The following is a 20,200-nucleotide window of genomic DNA, read 5'->3' on the forward strand; positions in this document are numbered from 1 at the left end:
CCTGGTTGATTGCTTGACGTAGGGTCCAAGTCATCTGGATCATGTTCGTTCCGAAAATCACGTTCCCGAAGGTTTCATTCCGTTTGGACGCCGTTTGATATTCTTTTTCTGCGAAACTTTGAAATAGGTAAAAACAACAATTCTGGGCTGGGCCTACGGTTAATAGGTTAGTCCCAAAAATAATATAAAAGTGTATAATAAAGCCCAATAATGTCCAAAACAGGATATAATATAGCATGGAACAATCAAAAATTATAGATACGTTGGAGACGTATCAAACATCCCCAAGCTTAATTCCTACTCGTCCTCGAGTAGGTAAATGATAAAAACAAATTTTTTTATGTGGAATGCTACTTGGCATAATTTCAATGTAATTCTCTTAATTGTGGTATGAATATTCATATCCGAAAGATTCAAGACAAAAGTTCAATATTGACATAGCAATAATAATACTTCGAGCGTACTAACTAATCAAATATGTTTCTTCAAAATAGCATGGCTAAAGAAAGTTATCCCTACAAAATCCTATAGTCTGGCTATACTCCATCTTCACCACACAAAGTATTCAAATCATGCACAACCCCAATGACATGCCAATCAATTGTTTCATACTTTTGGTGTTCTCAAACTTTTTCAATCTTCACGCAATACATGAGCGTGAGCCATGGACATAGCACTATAGGTGGAATAGAATGGTGGTTGTGGAGAAGACAAAAAGGGGAAGATAGTCTCACATCAACTAGGCGTATCAACGGGCTATGGAGATGCCCATTAATAGATATCAATGTGAGTGAGTAGGGATTGCCATGCAACAGATGCACTAGAGCTATAAGTCTATGAAAGATCAACAAAAAGAACTAAGTGGGTGTGCATCCAACTCGCTTGCTCACGAAGACCTAGGGCATTTTAAGGAAGCCCATCACTGGAATATACATGCCAAGTTCTATAATGAAAAATTCCCACTAGTATATGAAAGTGATAACATAGGAGACTCTCTATGACGATCTTGGTGCTACTTTGAAGCACAAGTGTGGTAAAAGGATAGTAGCATTGTCCCTTCTATCTTTTTCTCTCATTTTGTTATTTGGGCCTTTTCTCTCTTTTTTATGGCCTCTTTTTTTAGTCCGGAGTCTCATCCCTACTTGTGGGGGAATCATAGTCTCCATCATCCTTTCCTCACTTGGGACAATGCTCTAAAAATGATGATCATCACACTTTTTTATTTACTTACAACTCAACAATTACAACTCAATACTTAGAAAAAATATGACTCTATGTGAATGCCTCCGGCGGTGTATGAAAGAATTAAGAACGGTGGCTTTGCCACGAATACAATGTCAACTACATGATCATGCAAAGCAATATGACAATGATGGAGCGTGTCATAGTAAACGGAACGGTGGTAAGTTGCATGGAAATATATCTCGGAATGGCTATGGAAATGCCATGATAGGTAGGTATGGTGGCTGTTTTGAGGAAGGTATATGGTGGGTGTATGATACCGGCGAAAGGTGCGCGGTATCAGAGAGGCTAGCAATGGTGGAAGGGTGAGAGTGCGTATGATCCATGGACTCAACATTAGTCATAAAGAACTCATATACTTATTGCAAAAATCTACAAGTTATCAAAGAAAATTATTACGCGCATGCTCCTAGGGGGATAGATTGGTAGGAAAAGACCATCGCTCGTCCCCGACCGCCACTCATAAGGAAGACAGTCAATAAATAAATCATGCTCCGACTTCATCACATAACAGTTCACCATACGTGCATGCTACGGGAATCACAAACTTTAACACAAGTATTTCTCAAATTCACAACTACTCAACTAGCATGACTCTAATATCACCATCTCCATATCTCAAAACAATTATCAAGTATCAAACTTCTCATAGTATTCAACACACTCATAAGAAAATTTTATTATTAATCTTGAATGCCTAACATAATTAAAGCAATTTACCATGCTGTTTTGTAGGACTCTCAAAATAATCTAAGTGAAGCATGAGAGAACAATGGTTTCTATAAAACAAATCTACCAACGTGCTCTAAAAGATATAAGTTAAGCACTAGAGCAAAAACTATATAACTCAAAAGATATAAGTGAAGCACATAGAGTATTCTAACAATTTCTGAATCATGTGTGTCTCTCTCAAAAAGGTGTGTGCAGCAATGATGATTCTGGACAACTAACAAATAAGTACTCAAATAATACAAGACGCTCCAAGCAAAACACATATCATGTGGTAAATAAAAATATAGCTCCAAGTAAAGTTACCGATAGAAGTAGACGAAAGAGGGGATGCCTTCCGGGGCATCCCCAAGCTTTGGCTTTTAGGTTTCCTTAGATTATATTGGGGGTGCCATGGGCATCCCCAAGCTTAGGCTCTTGCCACTCCTTCTTCCATAATCCATCAAATCTTTACCCAAAACTTGAAAACTTCACAACACAAAACTTAAAGTAGAAAATCTCGTGAGCTCCGTTAGCGAAAGAAAACAAAACACCACTTCAAGGTACTGTAATGAACTCATTCTTTATTTATATTGGTGTTAAACATACTGTATTCCAACTTCTCTATGGTTTATAAACTATTTTACTAGCCATAGATTCATCAAAATAAGCAAACAACACACGAAAAACAGAATCTGTCAAAAACAGAACAGTCTGTAGTAATCTGTAGCTAACGCAAGATCTGGAACCCCAAAAATTCTAAAATAAATTTATGGACGTGAGTAATTTGTCTATTAATCATATTCAAAAATAATTAACTAAATAGTAATTTCCAAATAAAAATGGCAGCAGTTCTCGTGAGCGCTAAAGTTTCTGTTTTTTACAGCAAGATTAAAAAGACTTTCCCCAAGTCTTCCCAACGGTTCTACTTGGAACAAACACTAATTAAACACAAAAAACACAACCAAAACAGAGTCTAGATAAATTATTTATTACTAAACAGTAGAAAAAATCAAGGAATAAAAATAAAATTGGGTTGCCTCTCAACAAGCTCTATCATTTAACGCCCCTAGCTAGGCATATAAGCGAAGATAGATCTAGGTATCTTTAGTTGGTAATTCTTTAATGAGACATCTATCACCTTTAGGAGTTTCTTTCCTTTTATCAATAATCAAACTTCTAGGCACAAAATCAAAAAAATCATTAGTAGCAAATGGTTCCTTAATGATAGTAAAAAGATTAGGATGAATACTTATAGATTTGAGATCCGCAGTTTCTTTGCTAGAGGATTACCCTTATTTTTAGGAACATACATAAGCTTGGCAATTTTAGTTGGAGGACTTGGGGTATTCTTTACGGAAGAAAAAGCGGTTCCCAAGTTGGTAATGATACCATCAAGTTTATCGATTCTAGTGGAATCATGATTTATTCTTTTATTAAGTATGGGTTCCTTCTCCTTAATATTTTTCAAAGTGACTCCTACTTTAGATCCATATTGAGTAATTTGGTTGTGGATCTTTTTATCGAAATTTTCAATTAACTCTACGGTAGCAACTTTATTTTAAATAATTTCAAGTTTTTGCATTACATGCTCCAAAGTTAACATAGTTCCATTAACCAAAAGAGGGGGTGAGCCAAACAAATCTATCATAGCATTATAGGAATCAAAAGTGTGGCTACCCAAGAAGTTCCCTCCGGTAATGGTATCAAGGACATATATGTGCCAAGGAATAGCACCTACATAAAAATTGCGAAGAAAAATAGAAGTAGATTGCTTCCTGGTAGATCTATTTTGAGCATTGCAAATTCTATACCAAGCGTCTTTTAGGTTTTCTCCTTCCCTTTGCTTAAAATTAAGAACTTCATTTTCGGGAGACAACGGAGAAGATAGGGGACTAGCCATAACAACAAGCAAGCAAACCAACACACAAGCAAACAAGAGACGAGTAAAAAGAGGCGAATAGAGAAAGAGAGGGAGGATGGAGAGAGAGAGAGAGGGCGAATAAAACAACAAGGGTGAAGTGGGGACAGGAAAACGAGAGGCAAATGGAAAATAATGTAATGCGGGAGATAAGGGTTTGTGATGGTACTTGGTATGTTGACTTTTGCGTAGACTCCCCGGCAACGGCGCAAGAAATCCTTCTTGCTACCTCTTGAGCACTGTGTTGGTTTTCCCTTGAAGAGGACAGGGTGATGCAGCAGAGCAGCGTAAGTATTTCCCTCAGTTTTTGAGAACCAAGGTATCAATCCACTAGGAGGCCACGCACGAGTCCCTCGCACCTACAAAAACAAATAAACTCCTTGCAACTAACGTGATAAAGGGGTTGTCAATCCCTTCACGGTCACCTACGAGAGTGAGATCTGATAGATATGATAAGATAAGATTTTTGGTATTTTTATGATAAAGAGAAATAAAGATGCAAGTAAAATAAATGGCAAAGGAAATAACTAAGTATTGGAAGATTAATATGATGGAAAATAGACCCGGGGGCCATAGGTTTCACTAGAGGCTTCTCTCGAGAGCATAAGTATTATGGTGGGTGAACAAATTACTGTTGAGCAATTGACAGAGTTGAGCATAGTTATGAGAATATCTAGGTATGATCATGTATATAGGCATCATGTCCGAGACAAGTAGACCGACTCCTGCCTACATCTACTACTATTACTCCACACATCGACCGCTATGCAACATGCATCTAGAGTATCAAGTTCAAGAGAACAGAGTAACGCTTTAAGCAAGATGACATGATATAGAGGGATAAACTCATGCAATATGATATAAACCCCATCTTGTTATCCTCGATGGCACCAATACAATACGTGCCTTGCTGCCCCTACTGTCACTGGGAAAGGACACCGCAAGATTGAACCCAAAGCTAAGCACTTCTCCCATTGCACGAAAGATCAATCTAGTAGGCCAAACCAAACTGATAATTCGAAGAGACTTGCAAAGATAACCAATCATACATAAAAGAATTCAGAGAAGATTCAAATATTGTTCATAGATAAACTTGATCATAAACCCACAATTCATCGGTATCAACAAACACACTGCAAAACAACATTACATCGAATAGATCTCCACAAGAGAGGGGGAGAACTTTGTATTGAGATCCAAAAAGAGAGAAGAAGCCATCTAGCTAATAACTATGGACCCCTAGGTCTGAAGTAAACTACTCACACTTCATCGGAGAGGCTATGGTGTTGATGTAGAAGCCCTCCGTGATCGATACCCCCTCTGGCGGAGCTCCGCAAAAGGCCCCAAGATGGGATCTCGTGGATACGTAAAGTTGCGGCGGTGGAATTAGGGTTTTGGCTCCGTATCTGGTAGTTTGGGGGTACGTAGGTATATATAGGAGGAAGGAGTACGTCGATGGAGCAACATGGGCCCCACGAGGGTGGAGGGCGTGCCTGGGGGGGTAGGCGTGCCCCCCCTACCTCGTGCCTTCCTGGTTGATTGCTTGATGTAGGGTCCAAGTCCTCTGGATCATGTTCGTTCTGAAAATCACGTTCCCGAAGGTTTCGTTCCGTTTGGACTCCGTTTGATATTCTTTTTCTGCGAAACTCTGAAATAGGCAAAAGACAACAATTCTGGGCTGGGCCTCCGGTTAATAGGTTAGTCCCAAAAATAATATATAAGTGTACAATAAAGCCCAATAATGTCCAAAACAGGATATAATATAGCATGGAACAATAAAAAATTATAGATACGTTGGAGACGTATGAGTGGTTAAGAAAACTTAACTCTCTTTTGCAGGGAAAGGTCTCCAGCCAGAAATCAAAGGCGTCAGATGCTATTGCTGGGGACCTAAAACATCCTGTGGGGCGCAAGATAAAATGCCCAAATGGTCTTATTATGTATTTCATTCCTGAGCCGCTTGCCATGCATCCTATCAGTCCTAATCTGGATCTGAGCTTTCATAATACACTTGCTCGTCAAATGTTTATGCTTCACAATACTCTTCATGAAGCCTATCCCCCTAACTGCATTGTAGGGTATGACACCAGCTGCTTCAGAATGGATTATTGATAGTGGATGCACTAACCACATGACTGGCGATCGAAGTCTTCTCATGGACTCAACCTTACATCCATTTGACAATAGTCATATCACATTTGCTGACACTGGTAAAAGCAAGGTATTGGGTCTAGGTAGAGTTGCAATCTCAAAGGATCAGCACATGGATAAAGTGATGCTTGTTGAATCCCTTGGTTTCAACTTAATGTCTGTCTCAATGCTTTGTGACTTGAACATGGTTGTGATATTTGGATAGTATCATTGCCTTGTTCTAATGGAATCTGACAAGTCTCTAGTCTTTGAAGGGTACCTAAAAGGTGATCTATACATGGTAGATTTCTCAGCAGGACCACAGTTGGCAGTATGTCTTCTAGCAAAAGCTTCAGAGTGCTGGCTCTCGCATCGGAGGCTAGGGCATGCTAGCATGAGGAACTTGTACACTCACGAAGAAGAAGCATGTCATAGGCATCGAGGGCGTCGAGTTCAAAAAGGATCATCTGTGCGGTGCATGCGAAGCCGGGAAGATGACTAGGGCCAAGCATCCTTCAAAGACAATCATGACTACATCATGTCCCTTCGAGCTGCTTCACATGGACCTATTCGGCCCTACTCATTACTCCACTCTTACTACTACTGCTTGTCGCTATGGCTTTGTTATTGTTGATGATTACTCTAGATATACCTGGGTGCATATAATTCTCTACAAGACTGAAGTGCAGGATGTCTTCAAACGATTCGCCAATCATGCCATGACAAACTATGGCATCAAGATCAAGCACATAAGAAGTGACAACGGCACAGAGTTCAAGAACACCGGCCTCAACACTTATCTTGATACATTTGGCATCACTCATGAATTCCTAGCTCCATACACACCTCAGCAGAATGGCATCATGGAGCGCAAGAACAGAACACTCATTGAGATGGCTCGGACGATGCTTGATGAGTACAAGACTCCAAGGAAGTTCTGGCCTGAAGCTATTGATACTGCATGCCATGTCATCAACCGTGTTTATCTTCACAAGCTTCTAAAGAAGACATCATATGAACTACTGACTGGTAAGAAGCCAAACGTAAGCTACTTCAGAGTATTTGGTGCAAGGTGCTGGATCAAGGATCCACATCACACTTCAAAATTTGCATCGAAAGCACATGAAGGTTTTATGCTTGGTTATGGGAAGGATTCTGTAGGATCGAAAGTATGTCTAGAGGGGGGGTGATTAGACTACTTGACCAAATAAAAACTTAACCTTTTCCCAATTTTAGTTCTTGGCAGATTTTAGCTATTGTAGGACAAGTCAAGCAATCATCACACAATTCAAGCAAGCATGCAAAGAGTATATTGGCAGCGGAAAGTAAAGCATGTAACTTGCAAGAATGTAAAGGGAAGGGTTTGGAGAATTCAAACGCAATTGGAGACACGAATGTTTTTCCCGTGGTTCGGATAGGTGGTGCTATCCTACATCCACGTTGATGGAGACTTCAACCCACGAAGGGTAACGGTTGCGCGAGTCCACGGAGGGCTCCACCCACAAAGGGTAACGGTTGCGCGAGTCCACGAAGGGCTCCACCCACGAAGGGTCCACGAAGAAGCAACCACCCACAAAGGGTCCACGAAGTAGCAACCTTGTCTATCCCACCATGGCCATCGCCCACGAAGGACTTGCCTCACTAGCGGTAGATCTTCACGAAGTAGGCGATCTCCTTGCCCTTACAAACTCCTTGGTTCAACTCCACAATCTTGTCGGAGGCTCCCAAGTGACACCTAGCCAATCTAGGAGACACCACTCTCCAAGAAGTAACAAATGGTGTGTAGGTAATGAACTCCTTGCTCTTGTGCTTCAAATGATAGTCTCCCCAACACTCAACTCTCTCTCATAGGATTTGGATTTGGTGGAAAGAAGATTTGAGTGGAAAGCAACTTGGGAAGGCTAGAGATCAAGATTCATATGGTAGGAATGGAATATCTTGGTCTCAACACATGAGTAGGTGGTTCTCTCTCAGAACATATGAGTTGGAATTGTGTATGTGTTCTGATGGCTCTCTCCACGAATGAAGAGGAGGTGGAGGGGTATATATAGCCTCCACACAAAATCCAACCGTTACACACAGTTTTCCAATCTCGGTGGGACCGAATCAACAAACTCGGTCGGACCGAAAAGGTAAACCTAGTGACCGTTAGAGATTTTCGGTGGGACTGACATGCAACTCGGTAGGACCGATATGGTTAGGGTTTGGGCATAACGTAATCTCGGTGAGACCGATTACACAAACTCGGTGAGACCGATTTTGGTAATTAGCTAACCAGAGAGTTGGTCAGGCAAACTCGGTGGGACCGATTTGCTCTTTCGGTGAGACCGAAAAGTTACAAAAAGGAAACACTGAATTTACATTGCAATCTCGGTGGGACCGATTCGCTCTTTCGGTGAGACCGAAAAGTTACGAAAGGGAAACAGAGAGTTTGCAATCCCATCTCGGTGAGACCGAGATCCCTATCGGTAGAACCGAATTGCTAGGGTTTGGCAGTGGCTTATGACAAGTGAAACTCGGTGGCGCCGGATAGAAAGAATCGGTAGGACCGAGTTTGGCTTAGGGTTTAGGTCATATGTGGATATGGGAAAGTAGTTGAGGGTTTTTGAAGCATATCACTAAGCACATGAAGCAAGAGGCTCATTAAGCAACACCTCATCCCTCCTTGATAGTATTGGCTTTTCCTAAAGACTCAATGTGATCTTGGATCACTAAAATATAAAATGAAGAGTCTTGAGCTTTTGAGCTTGAGCCAATCCTTTGTCCTTAGCATTTTGAGGGTTCCACTTTCACATCCATGCCATGCCAATCATTGAGCTTTCCTGAAATAATCATCTTGGAATAGCATTAGCTCAATGGGCTATATGTTGTTATGAATTACCAAAACCACCTAGGGATAGTTGCACTTTCAATCTCCCCCTTTTTGGTAATTGATGACAACATATAGATCAAAGCTTCGACAAATGATAATAAGCATGAAATATATCGTCGCTTTGAGAAGTATGTGATAAGTAAGAGCTCCCCCTAAATTTGTGCATATTTAAAATTTGCTTTGGACTGCAAATGCACAAAGAGTTAGAGTCATGGGTTACTCTTCCATGTCACATACATCTTGGTGGAGCGCTTAAAATGATAAGAATGAAATACATGCACTCATCACCAAGAATAGTGAATGATCACATAAGATAGATAAGATAATAGCATTAAGCAAGCATTAAGTGTAGCTTATGATCAAACACATGATCATCAATGTCTCACAGCAATGACATAGTATCTCAAGCACTCAAAAGCAAACAAAGTTCGAAAAACCACCAAATAAAGCAAGAGAGAAAAAAGCAACACTCTCTCTCGAAGCCTATGATCTATACATTTTTCTCCCCCTTTGGCAACAAGTTACCAAAAAGTTCCTAGAAAATGCATGGTGCTAGATCGACGCTCAGGCTTGATCTTCAGGTGGTGGTGGAGTCCGGATCACTCCAAGGACGAAGGCTTCCGTAGACGCTGAAGTAGACGCTGGAGTTGGAGCTGAAGTAGATGCTGGAGCTGGTGGAACTGAGGCTGTAGCTGGTGCAGAGGTGGTGGCTCTAGTGTTAGCAACTGGCACTGTAGACGACCTCGGACCTCATGTCACTCTGGCAAAGGCATCAGTTGTAGTCCTGCCTCTCCTCTCCTGCATGTCATCCTGGAGCTGCTCCACTGCAGTCTGAATCTCTGTCACCTTGACATCCAAGTCGTAGAACTTTTGTTCCATGATTCTCTCTAGGCTTGCCTGGTTCTGAGTTAGGGTGGCTAGTCCTTTCTCAATCCGCAGGGTCGATGCAATTAGGTAACCAAGCTGCTCTTGTTTGGTTTTCAACAAATACTCAGATGCCACCTCTTGAGTTGGCATCTTGGCAGCTTTCTCCTTCCTTGCCTTCTCCTTCTTTGCTTGTGCTTGTGTAGACGATGGTTCATTCTCAGTCATAACAACTTGATTATCTTCAAAATCTGGACGGATGGGCAGGTGTTCCTTGTCCAATAAGTATATGCCCGTGCCCATCTTGGAGTTGATGAGCTCCTGAATTTGTGGGGCATATCCACAACTCCTCTTCTGGTCTGCTGCAGTCCTCTTAATGGTCTCTACCATGAGGCTCATCACCTTGAACTTCTGTGGCACATCAAAGATATGTAGCAAGTTGATTGCATGGCCTCTGATCATCTTGTGATCACCTGACTTGGGCAATAAGGTGTGCCTCAAGATCCAATTGATAGTTGGCAGCCCTGACAGAAGATAATGCACTAAGCCAAATTCGAAAGTTTCAAGAGCTTCATTTGGAATTTCTTTGTACATATTGGACATTGAGTTATGATCCATCTTCTTCTTGGCATAGATATCCAAGTCATCCTCATGCTCTTCAGGGGCATTGATCAGCTGAGCCCATTCAGCAACTGTAGATTGGTACCTCGTACCTTCAGACATCCAAGTTATCCTACCATCTGGATAAAAGTGTGCTGTGGAGTAGAACTGCATGATAAGCTCCTCATTCCACTTTGTGAGCTTCTGCCCAACAAAGTCTGCAACTCCACAAGCATTAAAGCTGTCTTGCACTCCAGGATAGTGCTCTTCATTGTCCTTGATGTACTCCCAATCAACCCATCTCATGTCACAAACTATTGGCTTCTTGTCAAGCAAAACTGTCTCATAGAAGTCCTGCTGTTCCTTGGTGTGAAATCTGTAATCAACAACAGTCCTTCTCCTTGAAGCATACGGATCTGCTTCTCTCCACTTCCTGAGCCCTGAGTCTCTCCTGAGCTTCATATCCTCAGCCATAGGATGAGCATCGTTGTGGTCTGGGATCTTGGGCTTGAGCTTTCTCAGAACATTCTCTTCCTCTTCTTCTGCAGCTTCAGGCACTGGGGCCTTGTTCTTTTCAGCAGCTGGGATGCTTCTTGTATTTCTCTTTGGTTTTGGCTTTGGAGCTGGCTTGGCCTTGGAAGCAGCTGCCCCTGATCTTATGGCATCACCCATCAGCTTGGGTGCCTTAGGTGCTGGTGCAGCAACCTCTTCTTCCTCTTCCTCTTCCATGATGAAAGCCTTTCCAAGCACTCTGGCTACGGTCTTCTTGACCCTTTCCTTTCTTTTCTTGCCTTCAGCAACAACTGGCTCTTTGGGCTTCTCAGTTGAAGCTCTGGCCTTTGACATAGGCTGCCTGCCTGCTGGCCTTTTGATCTTTAACCCTGGCTTTGTGCCCTGTGCTGGCTCAACTCTCTTTGATGTGGCTTCCTCTTCTGCCACATAATCTTCATCCTCAGAATCTGAAGTTCTCTTCTTCCTCTGTCTGGTGGCAGCTTTAGGTAGATTGCTAGGACTGCTCCTGCTGCCATCATCTGACGAGCTTGAGGGACTAGTGCCCTCACTCATCTGCACTTGCTGTTCTGTCACATTCTGGCTATCACTCTGGTCTGACATATTGCAAACTCTGACTGCTGACCCTGTGAATAGTTTGTAGATGAGGTAGAATAGATGAGCATCACAAAATGCAGAGATTTTTGCAAAAGCATGATCCAAAAACTTAGTTTTAGTTTCCCACTGAAATCATCTCGGATCTACCGATTTTTAAACTCGGTGATACCGAAGCAGTTTTGGCACCTACACTAGTGAACTCGGTTGGACCGAGTCACAGTTCGGTGGCACCGAGACTGCTAGGGTTTCACAAAGTTCCAAAATCGGTCACACCGATAAGTAATTATCGGTCAGACCAAGAATCATAAAGAGGTTTTGGAAGTTTAAGTCTATGACGAATCGGGGACTCCGAGCGCTCCTCACACAGAGTGGTTCGAATCTGACTTGATCAAATTTTGTGATGTAACATGAATAGAGTTTGAGACGAGAAAAGCATAGATAGCTAGAGGAGGTTCTTAGGCATTCTTGTCCATCCACTTGGCAAAAGGAAATAAAACCAAACAATCAAAACAACAAGTGGATGTCCTCGAATGAGTAAAATATGCAACCAGCATGCTCACACAATAAGATGGCAAATGAAATATGTGACAAGGCATGCACAACCAATTCTAGCATCTATCAAGCAATTTGCGATGACAAGGTCATCTATATATGAGTATATTGACTTAGGAGTCAAGTGAGAACACTTGATCATAGGTCATACTCATCGTTTAAGCTCAAGTGGGGTTACCACTTTTACATAAGGCATTTGTTGTGTTCACATCTTTAGAGTTGCTTCAGCTCAAGTCTTAGAGTAAAGCTCCCCCTAGATGTGATATCCCCCCTTAGAGGGATGAACTAACCTCAGGTCTTTTCGATGATGACTTCATGTAGATGTTGAAGATGTGGATGCTCAATGTTGATGTAGATCACTTGGAGCTATCCATTTGAGTGAATTGCACTTTCAATACCTACATGGGTTAGTCCCACAAGGAACAAACAAGGATATCCATAGACATAGAGTGATGCACACACAAGATGATGTCCATGAAACTTTTAGGTTACCTTGTCCCTTGTCTTACCAACAAGAGGGTTTGTGACTCCTTGAACTAGTGCAAGATGTGGAAGTTGATTGCACTTGTTCTTGCCAAAATGATAAGAGTGAAGTATGTTGGCGGAGTCACCCTCAAGAACTCTCTAGTTCTTCTTCTTTTGGATCCACACCATCTTGATGGGAATCCTTGGAGTTGTAGTCGTACTTGATGAAGTGGAACTTGAAGTAGTCTTGGGAATCCACTTGACAAAGGTCTTAGGAGCTTCTTCAAATGCATCAATTTCCTCTTGAAGCTTGTCCTTGCCTTTTTGCTTGTAGTCTTGTGGTGGAAGATCATCTTGAGCTTGTGTCCCCTTGAAAGAAGTATCATACTTCTCTTGTTGAGGAACAAACTTTGTCTTGGGGTATTGATCTTCTTCCCACTCAACTCCATTGGCATTGAACTTTTGTTCAAAACCAACACCTTGATTCTTCCGGTGCATTCCTTGCTTGCGCACAATTTCCTCGAATTGCTTACTCCCGGCAAGGCTTTTGTACACTCCTTTCTCTATAATTCCCTTCAATAAGCTATTTTCTTGCTCAAGTGTAACTTGGCTAAGAGAATCATTAGTGGAATCAAGAGAACTACTAGAAGCAACAATATTGGATTTAGCATGATCATTGTTACTGCTAGAGGAAGAATCTTTCTTGTTCTTGTTACTAGACTTGACTTGAGGCATGTAAGTGGATAAGAGTAAACGCTTGGCAATGTAAGAAGAACTTTTCTTGCGGAGATCGTCATTGATTGCTTTTAAGAACTCATGCTCTTGCTCAAGATTGAGCTTTTCAAAGCGTAATTTCTCATGAGCTCTTAAAAGTTCTCGATGATCTTCGAACATAGTCTCATGAGCTAACTTAAGAGTGTTTAGTTCTTTAGTTAGAGCCTCAATCTTCTCCTTATCATTGTCATTCGTTTTATCTTGATTAGCATGATTAATTGATGTTTCATCATAGTATTCATCACTAGAGTTGTCAACAAGCAAATCATCACCTAACAAGTCATCTTCATCACTATTGAAATCAACATACTCGGGGTGTGTTACCTTAGGACCTTTGGCCATGAAGCATCTTCCAATTCCTTCATTTGGTGAGTCAAATATGTCGTAGGAGTTGGTTGACACAAGTGCTAGACCGGCAACACCTTCATCTTGAGTATCTTCGGAGTCGGAGTAATAACTTCTCTCGGAGTGACTGTCGGAGTCGGAGCCGGATACCCATTCACCAACATGAGCTTGATGTCTTCGTTTTGTGTAGCTCCTTGATGATTTTTCCTTCCTTTCCGAATCCTTGCTTCTCCGTGAGTATCTTCGTTCATAACGATCATCTCTACTCCTTCTCTCTCTTGGTGGTGATTCTTTGCTTCTTCTTTTTGGAGAATCTTCTCTTCTCTTGTAGGGAGCCGTACACTCATTGGAATAGTGTCCGGGTCTTCCACAGCTGTAGCAGTTTCGCTCTCGACTAGAAGATCTTTTGTCATTGTAGGACCTTGACTTGAAGCTTCTATCTTTGCTTCTACTCTTGTAGAACTTGTTGAAGTTCTTCACCATTAAGCTCAATTCTTCATTGAAGTTTTGTTTCTCACTTGATGATGTAGGGGCTTCACATGAGGCTTTGTAGGCACCACTTGATTTGTTGTGAAGTTCCTCTTTATCCTTAAGTGACATCTCATGAGCAACAATTCTTCCAATCACCTCCATTGGCTTGAGATCTTTGTAATTGGGCATCATTTGGATCAATGTGCACACGGTATCATATTTTCCATCCAAGGCTCTTAGAATCTTCTTGATGATGAATCTATCGGTCATCTCTTCACTTCCTAAGCCGGCAATCTCATTTGTGATGAGAGCAAGCCTAGAGTACATTTCAGCGACACCTTCACCATCCTTCATTTTGAACTTGTCAAGTTGACTTTGAAGCACATCCAACTTGGATTCCTTGACAGAGTCGGTACCTTCGTGCATATCAATCAAAGTGTCCCAAATTTCCTTTGCATTCTCAAGACGGCTGATTTTGTTGAATTCTTCGGGGCACAATCCGTTGAAGAGAATATCACAAGCTTGAGCATTGTATTGCAACATCTTCAACTCATCCGCGGTAGCTTCACGGTTTGGTTCTTTCCCATCAAAGAAGTCACCTTGCAAACCAACACACACAATAGCCCAAATGGCGGGGTTATGTCCAAGAATATGCATTTTCATTTTATGCTTCCAACTAGCAAAGTTAGTACCATCAAAGTAAGGACCTCTACGGTGATAATTTCCCTCGCTAGACGCCATACTCTCCTAGGTTGTGAAACCAAGGCTATGACCACCAAAAGCTATGGAGATCAAAGCTCTGATACCACTTGTAGGATCGAAAGTATGTCTAGAGGGTGGGTGATTAGACTACTTGACCAAATAAAAACTTAACCTTTTCCCAATTTTAGTTCTTGGCAGATTTTAGCTATTGTAGGACAAGTCAAGCAATCATCACACAATTCAAGCAAGCATGCAAAGAGTATATTGACAGCGAAAAGTAAATCATGCAACTTGCAAGAATGTAAAGGGAAGGGTTTGGAGAATTCAAACGCAATTGGAGACACGGATGTTTTTCCCGTGGTTTGGATAGGTGGTGCTATCCTACATCCACGTTGATGGAGACTTCAACCCATGAAGGGTAACGGTTGCGCGAGTCCACGGAGGGCTCCACCCACAAAGGGTAACGGTTGCGCGAGTCCACGAAGGGCTCCACCCACGAAGGGTCCACGAAGAAGCAACCACCCACAAAGGGTCCACGAAGTAGCAACCTTGTCTATCCCACCATGGCCATCGCCCACGAAGGACTTGCCTCACTAGTGGTAGATCTTCACGAAGTAGGCGATCTCCTTGCCCTTACAAACTCCTTGGTTCAACTCCACAATCTTGTCGGAGGCTCCCAAGTGACACCTAGCCAATCTAGGAGACACCACTCTCCAAGAAGTAACAAATGGTGTGTAGGTAATGAACTCCTTGCTCTTGTGCTTCAAATGATAGTCTCCCCAACACTCAACTCTCTCTCATAGGATTTGGATTTGGTGGAAAGAAGATTTGAGTGGAAAGCAACTTGGGAAGGCTAGAGATCAAGATTCATGTGGTAGGAATGGAATATCTTGGTCTCAACACATGAGTAGGTGGTTCTGTCTCAGAACATATGAGTTGGAATTGTGTATGTGTTCTGATGGCTCTCTCCACGAATGAAGAGGAGGTGGAGGGGTATATATAGCCTCCACACAAAATCCAACCGTTACACACAGTTTTCCAATCTCGGTGGGACCGAATCAACAAACTCGGTCGGACCGAAAAGGTAAACCTAGTGACCGTTAGAGATTTTCGGTGGGACTGACATGCAACTCGGTAGGACCGATATGGTTAGGGTTTGGGCATAACGTAATCTCGGTGAGACCGATTACACAAACTCGGTGAGACCGATTTTGGTAATTAGCTAACCAGAGAGTTGGTCAGGCAAACGCGGTGGGACCGATTTGCTCTTTCGGTGAGACCGAAAAGTTACAAAAAGGAAACACTGAATTTACATTGCAATCTCGGTGGGACCGATTCGCTCTTTTGGTGAGACCGAAAAGTTACGAAAGGGAAACAGAGAGTTTGCAATCCCATCTCGGTGAGACCGAGATCCCTGTCGGTAGAACCGAATTGCTAGGGTTTGGCAGTGGCTTATGACAAGTGAAACTCGGTGGCGCCGGATAGAAAGAATCGGTAGGACCGAGTTTGGCTTAGGGTTTAGGTCATATGTGGATATGGGAAAGTAGTTGAGGGTTTTTGAAGCATATCACTAAGCACATGAAGCAAGAGGCTCATTAAGCAACACCTCATCCCTCCTTGATAGTATTGGCTTTTCCTAAAGACTCAATGTGATCTTGGATCACTAAAATATAAAATGAAGAGTCTTGAGCTTTTGAGCTTGAGCCAATCTTTTGTCCTTAGCATTTTGAGGGTTCCACTTTCACATCCATGCCATGCCAATCATTGAGCTTTCCTAAAATAATCATCTTGGAATAGCATTAGCTCAATGGGCTATATGTTGTTATGAATTACCAAAACCACCTAGGGATAGTTGCACTTTCAGATTCGCACTCCTACAGAGTCTTCAACCTCTTTCATTATAAAGTGGTTGAAACTGTGGATGTGCAATTCGATGAGACTAACGGCTCGCAAAGAGAGCACCTGCCAAATGTGCTAGATGAAGTTCCACCTAGTGAATCCATCAAGCTTATGGGTACTGGAGGTATCATACCTTCAGAGGCACAGGCTGAAGAGGAACTTTTCATTTCTGCACCAAATCAACCTGAAGACTCTGCTCAGCCTGAAGCCAATAATGAAGAAGAAGACAATGATCAGCAAGAGCAAAGTCTTCGTCCAGTTCATCCTCGTGTTGCGAATGAAGTACATATTGAGAGATAATTGATAGCATCAATTCACCTGGTCCCCTTACTCGTTCAAGAGCAATGCAACTGGCAAATTTCTGTGGGCACTTTGCATTTGTCTCTATATCTGAACCCAAGAAAGTTGTTGAAGTCTTCATGGAACCTGAGTGGATTCAAGCTATGCAAGAAGAGCTTCAATAGTTCGAACTGAACAATGTGTGGGAATTGGTCAAGCGTCCTGATCCTCGCAAGCACAATATCATAGGCACAAAATGGATCTATCGCAACAAACAAGATGAGCATGGTCAAGTAGTCAGAAACAAGGCTCGTCTCGTTGCTCAAGGATATACTCAAGTTGAAGGAATTGACTTCAATGGAACATTCGCTCCGGTGGCTAGGCTTGAAGCCATTCGCATTCTGCTAGCCTATGCCAACCATCACAACATCCTACTGTATCAAATGGATGTGAAGAGTGCTTTTCTCAATGGCAAGATTGAAGAAGAAGTGTATGTTGCACAACCACCTGGCTTTGAAGATCCAAAACATCCTAACATGGTTTACAAGTTCAACAAGGCACTGTATGGCCTCAAACAAGCCCCTCGTCCTTGGTATGGCACACTCAAAGACTTCCTGAAGAGCAAAGGCTTCAAACCTGGTTCACTGGGTCCCACTCTCTTCACGAAGACATAGGACGGTGAACTGTTTGTGTACCAGATCTATGTGGATGACATTATCTTCGGCTGCACTGACAAAAGATACGGTGATGAGTTTGGACACATGATGCAAGAACAATATCAGATGTCCATGATGGGTGAGCTGAAGTTCTTCCTTGGTCTGCAAATTCGTCAGCAAAGCAACGGCATCTTCATATCTCAAGAGAAATACCTCAAAGACTTCCTAAAGAAGTTTGGAATGCAAGACTGCAAGTGATACATGACGCCAATGCCAACCAAAAGTCGTCTGGGCCCTGACGACAATGGTAAAGAGTTCGATCAAAAGGTATACCACTCCATGATTGGTTCTTTACTCTATTTATGTGCATCTAGGCTAGATATCATGCTTAGCGTTTGCATGTGTGCCCGATTCCAAGCGGCACCAAAGGAGTCGCATCACTTAGCTGTGAAGCGAATTCTTCGATATTTGGCCTACACCCCAACACTAGGATTATGGTATCCAAAGGGCTCAGAGTTTGATATAGTTGGATTCTCAAATGCTGATTATGCTGGTGACAAGGTTGATCGCAAGTCTACATCAGGCACATGTCACTTTCTTGGATGATCTCTTGTCTGTTGGTCTTCAAAGAAGCAGAACCGTGTATCTCTCTCCACTGCTGAATCTGAATACATTGCTGCCGGATCTTGCTGCGCTCAGCTTCTATGGATGAAGCAAACAGTCAAGGACTATGGCATCCATCTGAAGCATGTGCCACTCTACTACGACAATGAAAGCGCCATCAAGATTGCCAACAACCCAGTTCAGCATTCGAAGACAAAGCACATTCAGATCCGTCATCACTTTCTCAGAGATCATGTCATGAAGGAAGATATTGATATCATTCACGTCAACACTAAAGAGCAATTGACAGATATCTTCACAAAGCCCTTGGATGAGAAAAGGTTTTGCAAGTTGCGGTGTGAGCTAAATATCTTAGAATCCTCAAATTCCTGTAATTGGACACACATCCTAACGCTTATGCATGTGATGTCTTAGATGTGCAACACACGAAGTAACGTATATCTTCAAACAATGAAGACATACACTCTAAGTGTGAATACATTAATGCGGAAATTGACTTCAGAGCGCCATGATAATTGTGCATCGTATCTGGGTCTAATACTTCCTATACGGTGGGTAACGCCACCACCAAACTCTTGTTTGAAGTGTTTTTCATTTGGCGTCTCATTTGCATAGTCTTCGCATTTGGTCTGTCTTCAACATTGATTCGACTTCATGTTTATCTTCACAATGTTGATTTGGTATCATACTGGTATATACTTATATTAGTGTTCTGTCCTCTACAGCATTCACTTATAGCTATGTCTTCATGTTCGAATCTTTTGACCTAAGTGAATGTGATCGGACCCTAACCCCCTCTATGCTTCTACCTCAGATTCTATCTATCCAAATCATATGCATTCTATTAAATCTGCTGATTGTCTTCTCTGAGTCCTTGTCAGCAGAAGACACAGAGACAAAAATTGAATCTGTTTTAATGGTATATCTCTTTTGCCTGAAAACTAGAGAAGCGGGAATGACCACCCGACAATCCAGGTGTGCGTGGGAACATGGAACAACTTCCAAGGTGTTGCATGCATGCCACGTGTCCCTCAGATGTGAACCGCCAGGGGCACCTATGTAATATCGTTGTGCCGTCCCGGTCTCTATAAATATACATCTCACAGTGGTCATTATCCCTTCTTCCACCTCTCCCTCTCGCACAAACCCTAGTGCCACCGCTAGCTCACGATGACGCTGGGAATGAAGCACTTAGCTGCCGCGACCTCACCGACGCCGTCCTCACGCCGGCCGCGGACCTCGTCTCCTCTGTCGTCGCCGTAGGTGTCTTCCGCCGCCAAGTTAGGGCACAGAAGATCGAACTGCTCGGCTTCCTCTCTACTCCGTCTAGCAGTTCTTCGTGTGGTAAATAAAACCTCCTTTTACTGTCCTTTTGATCCGATAGATTCATCCGTTTCAACCACAAGTGGTTTCTGTACCTACAAAATTGGATCTATCATGTTCCGCATCTCATATCATGCCTAGTATATTCACTCATGCTTCACAAAGTAGTTAGATTCCTCACTTGTACTTATTCTTGGATTCGTACAAATCTGGAACCAACTCTCATCATATAAGTGAATGTCTTCGCGCTATGAGGTCAATGTCTTCAAATTGAGTTATCTTCAAAATCTTATGAGAATGCATATGACCTCTTCCCCTTCCCTCGCATCTCTAATGTTGTCACAGGTACATGTCCATGGGAGAATCCATTGGTTCTCATAGTCTGCATTCATTTGCAGAGTTCTTACAGGGTCACATCAATTCTCCCGAAGCGAGTTCCTATCTGACCAGCAGACAGAAGCCTTTGCAAGTTCTGAAGCCATTCAGTCTGAACTTCATGGCGACAGAAAAGTCAGCAAGAAAGGGCGGCAGACAGCACCGTGGGAACCAGCCAAGGACCTGCCACCAGATCTCTATGAACTATACAAGTCAGATCCTGAAGAGACCTATGGGGAACGCAAGAACCGAATCCAATGGATTCGAAGATATTGGGCAGAGGAATGGTTC

Source organism: Triticum aestivum, chromosome 4A (genome assembly GCF_018294505.1).
Source record: "Triticum aestivum cultivar Chinese Spring chromosome 4A, IWGSC CS RefSeq v2.1, whole genome shotgun sequence".
In the NCBI taxonomy this organism is placed as follows: domain Eukaryota; kingdom Viridiplantae; phylum Streptophyta; class Magnoliopsida; order Poales; family Poaceae; genus Triticum; species Triticum aestivum.